This window comes from Bos mutus, chromosome 28, assembly GCF_027580195.1.
Source record: "Bos mutus isolate GX-2022 chromosome 28, NWIPB_WYAK_1.1, whole genome shotgun sequence".
NCBI lineage: Eukaryota > Metazoa > Chordata > Mammalia > Artiodactyla > Bovidae > Bos > Bos mutus.
The window spans coordinates 18716740-18724381 of record NC_091644.1 but is presented as its reverse complement, the minus strand read 5'-3'; positions in this window follow the sequence as shown (position 1 = coordinate 18724381).

Sequence of the window (7642 nt, the reverse complement as noted above, 5' to 3'; positions counted from 1 at the left end):
TAAGATGATGCAATAACGAGGGATTGTTTCATTAACTGTTTGGGCAGTCAGTGGAATGGTTTATACATTTGGAATGCTTGACTTACATGAGAAGCGGATAGTCAGAGTAGGTATTTGAGATATGTCTGAGTGAGTGGTTTCCTTTGCAGTGACCCTTGCAACATCTGTCCCTAAGTGGCAGATGATGGTTTGCACCTCAAAACTGAGTGTCGCAGTCCCCTCAAGCAGATCCACAAGGACTAGCTTCAGGCTGCTTTGCCCACCAGGAGGTGAGTCAGCAGTGGACCCCAGGGTTTCTGGAGACTTCGGAACCCTAGTCACTGCTCTGACACTGGGATGCTCAGAGGGGACGTAAGGCAAGTAGGAATGGCTGTGTCATCCTGCCCTTCCCAGGCGTCCTTTTCCAACCTACTGAAGCATGGGAATCTAGGTGTATGAGTTTGCTAGGACTGCTGTAACAAAGGACTATAAACAGGGTAGCTTGAACGGCAGACATTTGTTGTCTCACTGTTCTGAAGACTAGAAACCTGAGGTCCAGGTGTTGGCAGGACTGGTTCCTTCCGGGGGCAGTAGTAACAAAGAATGGGCCCCAAGCCTCTGCCCTAGGCGGGCAGTTTTCTGGCCGTCCTTCGTGTTCTTTAACTTGTAAAAGCATTGTCCCCATCTCTACCTTTGTCTCTGTGTGGTGTTCTCTCTGTTTGCATGTCTGTGTCCACACTTTCCCTTTTTATAAGTCCACCAGTTACATTGGATGAAGGTCTCATCCTCCTCTAGTTTGACCTTAACTAACTACATGTGCAGTGACCCCTTTTCCAAAGAATGTTCCATTCTGTGGTGCTGACAGTGAGGACTTCAACATATGAATTATTGGGGGGCACAATTCAGCATACCACACGAGGGTAGATAGAAATAGCTGCAGCATGAATGTAGCTACTCTATTGGTTACTGCTGAAACCCACTCTGTTTTGTGGGAAGTGATCAGATCAGAAAGAATCCTGTGGTTAAGGGGGAGGTACCCATCCTGGTCTGACAGGTTAAAGGTATAGCCTTCTAGACATGGGTTAGTTTGTCTTGAGCTATGAACATGACTTGTCCCCTGGGGCTGTTGGCCTGAGGTCACACATGGCAGGATGCTGGTCAGGGCACAGCATGGACTGTAATTCTAGGGAGCTCTTTTTAGTCTGTTTATCTCACTTTACAAGAGTCCTAAGCTCGTGCCCTTGTTCAAATTCTAGAACCAACTGTCTTTACTCTTTGCTGAGATAAATGCAAAAGCCTGGTGCCTAGTCTGCCATTCGATTCTTCTTCCAGCCAAGTGATCACTTGATGATCACTCTGCAACTACAAATTTCTCTTCTGTATCTTGGGAGAGAAAGATGGAATTAACAAAGACGGGTGATTCAGCAAGTGACATCATGGTCACAAGATAGATTTTGCAAATGACAACAGGAACACAATGTGGTCCTACAATATTTTTGTGCTTTCTCTTGAGAAATTATGCTGGCTTGCTGTTTCCTATTGCTAACTAAGGCAAAAGAGTCTTCGCAAGTTGCATTCACCTTATATTCTACTTAAAACGGCAGCGTCCATGACCACCTGCTCGTCCCCTACACTTTCTGTTTCCCATACTTGGCTTTACTTATTTTTTCCATAGCCCTTGGCACCTTCTAACTCACCATAGAGTCAGTTATTCTGTTTGTCTCCTTCCACAAGAATGCAAGCTGCATGTTGGCACAGATCTTTGTTTTGTTCAGTGATTCATCCCCGACTCGGGGTATTGCAACATAACATATAAGTAGTTGAATGGATGAATGAATGAGCCTGAGGTCTGCTCCCCAAAGTAGTCACTCTCCCATTTACATGCTTGGGACCCTGAAGGCATGTGTATTTGTACCCCTGACCTACACATCTGCCCCTACTGACCTGTACAGCCTCTCCCTCCCCTCCCCCTTACTCTGGCTTCACTCGCTGGCCCTCCTACACTGGCCACTGGGCCTTGGAATGCACAGTTCCCTCAGCCAGCACACTCTTCTTGCATCACTCTGCCTGGTTAACTCCTGCTCATTCTGCCCTCTCAGCTCATGCTATCCTTGATCCCTCTGCCTGCGTCCATTCTCCCAGGCACAGAACATGGAGAACAACTGCCCTTAGTTTAAAAACAAGCAAACTAATAGCAACATGGGGAAATTTCTTTGACCTTGTAAGACATAAAATGCTTTTCATCTGCTTGCAGAGACGGATGCCTTCTCCTTCCACTCTGACCCTGAGCCCTGGATGCAGGTACTGCCCAGCTGTCCCGAGCCGGCTCCTCTGAGTGAGTCAGCCCTGGAAACCGGTTCTACAGGGCCAGGCAAGGAGTAACCTTGGGTCACTAATTACCCGCCTAGTCCTCTGTTTGCAAAGGACTTGTATTACTCTTCATCACATCCCATCTGTGTCAATACTGAGAGGGAGGAGAGGGGGAGGGTTGCTGTATCCGGGCCACCCCATGCACCCGCAGCACAGGACCAGGGCAGATACCCTCTGCCTCCAATCTGCCTCCAAGAAACTATGTGATCAAGGGTCCCTCCTGGGAACTGGAGCACAGAGAGGTGGAGTGGCACCTGGAAAGTGTAACCCAAGCAGGGCAGAGAGAATTCTAGGCTGACAGAGTTGGAGAGCAGTGTCCCCTGTCTGTACAAATTTGAGGTCAGGACATTGAGACCCAGAGAGGGCAAATGGTGCACCCAAAGCCACACCGTGTGTGAGTCTCAAAGGCATCGTGAGAACCTGTAAGTTTCATTACATTTTGTGGGCGTGGGCTCCTGGAGCTGGAAGGTCAGGAATTCTAGGTTCGGTTTCCACTAGCTATGGGACCAAGGCGTAGACACTGATGACAATGAATAGAATCTAGCAACTTTTATCTGGTGCTGGTTTAGTTGCTAAGTTGTGTCTGACTCTCGCAACCCCATGGACTGTAGCCCAACAGGCTCCTCTGCCCATGGGATTTTCCAGGCAAGAATACTGGAGTGTGTTGCCTTTTCCTTCTCCAGGGGGTCTTCCTGACCCAGGGATCATACCCAAGTCTCCTGCATTGGAGGTAGATTCTTTATCTACTGAGCCACCAGGGAAGGGTGTTCAAAATACAGATATTTGGACCCTATCCCTCATTCACCAGGGAATATAGGGAAGTCCTAACTTGGGGATTCAGAAAAGTTCCTTGGCAGTTCTGATGTGTAATGCTAGATGGCAAGGTTGGGCTGGATGATCCTTGAGTCCCTTTAACTTGACAGACATTCAGCTGTAGATATGAAGATGAGGCTTGTCTTAGCATTCATTCCTGTCATCAGTCCTCAGTGGGACAATTTGGCTCCCTAGGAGGCATCCTAAAATTTTAAAAATTTCTGGTTGTCACAATGACTGGGGCAGTTTCTCTGGCATTCAGTGACGGTGATGAATGTTAGATGTCTTGAAATGTGGACATTGCAAAGGTAGCCCCTCACAACGAAGAGGTGTCCTGACCCCTACACATTTTGTTTTTTTAACATAACACACAGCCAGAAAATCATATAGGGGAAAAGCTGTGCTTCACAGTCACATGAGCCAAGAGCTCAATTTCACTTTCATACAAAAAAAAAAAAAAGTGGATTTCTTTAAAAACATGGTTTTATTATACACTCTTCCTGGTACACATCTACCATGCGGAATGTTGCATGTAGGTTATCCTTCATTTTGCTTGGAACTTTATCAACTCTTAACCTGTCATTTTGGAAAATCACATCACCCATGGCATTGCTGTTCACAGGGTAATAGAGTCACAAAGACCAGACCTCTGTCCTGCATTTGTAGCTTTCCTGTTCTCAAAAGCTGTATGTGCTAATATAAAGAACCTCATTTAGCCCTTACTTCAAAACGGCAAATATAAAGGAAAAAGTGACAACGATATTCGATTAAATATTGCCTTCTCTTCAATGAGTACTTATTCATTGTAAGTTCACGCATCTGCTAACTTCATGGACAATTTTTTAAATGATGTCTTTCACTTTTAAAGTTAAGATACTATATTGCTATATAGGTGGGTACACACCCCTGTACATGACATATATTTTGTAACCCCCGTAAAAAGGGTGTTGGGGCTCCTTGGTTTGGGACTTACTGATTTAGAGACAACAGACAACAAAACCCGCAGGAATACTGTAGCTCTTGGGAAAGCCTGGAAAAGGCCTAGGCAAATGGTCTAGGGTGCACTTAATGGGGCAAGTGGCAAGTTGGTTGGAAAGACTAATCAACTGTCAGGATCAGGTCCTGATGGGGACCGAGCCAGACCAAGAGCAATGAGGTGAGAGGGCAAGGTTTGGTTTAGCCAGTGCCAGAGCCCAGACTGGCAGGTTATCTGAACTCTATCATGTATGTGGGGGAGGTTAGACTAATACCTCTTGAATGCCTTCTGTGGGTTTGGCCCTACATTGGGTACACATATCCACCTGCCACCACAGTCCCAGGATAGATGCTATCAACCTTTGTTTTTCAACTGAGGAAGCCCAGGCTCAGTTAAACCCACTTTCCTGAGGCCACACAGTGATCTCTGGGTAGAGGCTAGCCTGCCTTCAAAGCTGTTCCGTCACTGCAGGCCCAGGTGGTTTCCTTTTGCCCAAGGAAGTTGGTATTTATTTGGTTTTCGATAAGCAGTCGCTCTCTGGTTTTGATGCTTTGCTAGGAGTGAATGTGCAGCCTGGATAGCAACAGGGGGCTTCCTCAGGAAAGGTGGGCTTTCCTGGGAAATCGCTTGTCTCTCAAGATCAGACTTGGCCACTCTGACTTTTGGCTGAATTGGCGCCTGGGACATGTAGCTTAGTGATCCACTGCTCCTTAGTCTTCATCCCATTTGGCAACCTCTGGATACATGCTTCCTGCCCAGGTGCTCCCACGTCGGGTTGGCTCTCAGCACCCTTTTTCCCAGTGGCAGGTCCGGTCACGGTCGTTTCACAGCCTGATGCCATTGAGTGGTCTACAGCCCCTCCTTGGGCAAGGCGTTTTAGGCTCCATGAGCGGATGTCCTGCGGTGGGGGGCTTTCCTGTGGGCTGTTCTTTCCCAAGAGTTCAGAAGCTGCAACCTCTTTGAGATTTGCTGGCAGTTCTGTCCTAACCAGAGCTCCCACAGAAGGTCCCCGGTTGGGATGGCTGGGGCTGGGGGAGGGGTGTCAGGAACAGGAGTGGAGGCATGATAGCATGTTCCTGCTTTTCAGAGTGGAGCGTGTGTGCTTGTATGCGAAGGGAGGGGTGTCACCAACTTGGCCATGGCCAGCTGCCATTTTAAGCAGAAACAGATTTGCTGATATGAATTATTTTAAAAGAATCCACGTGGGGTGGTGGAAATCCCAGACCATCTTCCTCCACACTCTCCTCCCTGCCATCCCCAGCCCTCTGTCATCAGCAGTTATTTCAGTCCCTCCCTGGTTGCCCCCCACCCCCAGCCACCCTGCCACCCCGCCTCTCCCCCTTCCCCCTCCCTCTCCCCCCACCACTCCTGGCCTTTCTAAACCCTCCCAGTCTTCTGTTATCCTGAAAGGCTCCATGATGGCACCAAAGGCCAACTTGGGGAGCATTAGTTCTCCTCTTTACCCCCATCCTTTTTTTTTTTTTTTGATCAGTCTCCTTCAGTTCAGTTCAGTTCAGTTGCTCAGTCATGTCCGACTCTTTGCGACCCCATGAATCGCAGCACGCCAGGCCTCCCTGTCCATCAACAACTCCCGGAGTTCACTCAGACTCATGTCCATTGAGTCAGTGATGCCATCCAGCCATCTCATCCTCTGTCGTCCCCTTCTCTTCCTGCCCCCAATCTCTCCCAGCATCAGAGTCTTTTCCAATGAGTCAACTCTTCGCATGAGGTGGCCAAAGTACTGAAGTTTCAGCTTTAGCATCATTCCTTCCAAAGAAATCCCAGAGCTGATCGCCTTCAGAATGGACTGGTTGGATCTCCTTGCAGTCCAAGGGACTCTCAAGAGTCTTCTCCAACACCACAGTTCAAAGCCATCAATTCTTCAGCACCCAAATTCTTCGGCGCCCAGCTTTCTTCACAGTCCAACTCTCACATCCATACATGACCACTGGAAAAACCATAGCCTTGACTAGACGGACCTTGTTGGCAAAGTAATGTCTCTGCTTTTGAATATGCTATCTAGGTTGGTCATAACTTTCCTTCCAAGGAGTAAGCGTCTTTTAATTTCATGGCTGCAGTCACCATCTGCAGTGATTTTGGAGCCCCCAAAAATAAAGTCTGACACTGTTTCCACTGTTTCCGCATCTATTTCCCAAGACGTGATGGGACCGGATGCCATGATCTTCATTTTCTGAATGTTGAGCTTTAAGCCAACTTTTTCACTCTCCTCTTTCACTTTCATCAAGAGGCTTTTTAGTTCCTCTTCACTTTCTGCCATAAGGGTGGTGTCATCTGCATATCTGAGGTTATTGATATTTCTCCCGGCAATCTTGATTCCAGTTTGTGTTTCTTCCAGTCCAGCGTTTCTCAGGATGTACTCTGCATATAAGTTAAATAAGCAGGGTAACAATATACAGCCTTGACGTACTCCTTTTCCTATTTGGAACCAGTCTGTTGTTCCATGTCCAGTTCTAACTGTTGCTTCCTGACCTGCACACAGATTTCTCAAGAGGCAGGTCAGGTGGTCTGGTATTCCCATCTCTTTCAGAATTTTCCACAGTTTATTGTGATCCACACAGTCAAAGGCTTTGGCATAGTCAATAAAGCAGCAATGGATGTTTTTCTGGAATTCTCTTGCTTTTTCCATGATCCAGCGGATGTTGGCAATTTGGTCTCTGGTTCCTCTGCCTTTTCTAAAACCAGCTTGAACATCAGGAAGTTCACGGTTCATGTATTGCTGAAGCCTGGCTTGGAGAATTTTGAGCATTACTTTACTGCATGTGAGATGAGTATTTAAACCATCCCAAACAAATACACAATCTTAACTGAAAAACACCAAGCTTTCTCTGCAAGCAAGGTGTTCAGGGAAGTGCTTCTGAAGTTTTACTGTGCATATTATCACGTCTGGGGATCTTAATAAAATGTAGATTGCAGTTCTGTAGGTCTGGAGCCGGGTTCCAGGAACCTGCATTTCTAATCAGCTCCCTTGGGATGCCAGGGATGTTCGCTGGGAGACCTCATTGCCAGTATGGGAGCCCCAGCACCCGACCTCTGCCCCTCCACCAGCCAGATGAGCCCCTCATTTGTAGAACTTCTGAAGTCTCTAGCATGGGAGTGTCTAGGGGGTGGGGGAGGGAGGAGAGGGCATGTGGTCCCTTCCTTAACCACCACTCTTAATTTTGCAAATCCTTCCTCTCTCTGAACCGTAATTCTCTCCTTTATTTATGTCCCCTTTGCTCTCTGTTCTCTTCCTTTCTCCCCAGGGCCCACCAATATAGCTAGGACATGTGAATCTGATAGTCAGTGGGGACGTTGTTCTGTTTTAGTACATTGTGATTCTCCTGTAAAGGCTGAAGTTTTCTTTCTTAATTCTTACACCTGTTTTATCTCTGGTCATTTATCTCTGGTCATGATCTCCTGGAGGAGGGCATGGCAATTGACTCTAGTATTCTTGCCTGGAGAATTCCATGGACAGAAAAACCTGGCGGGCTACAGTCCATAGGG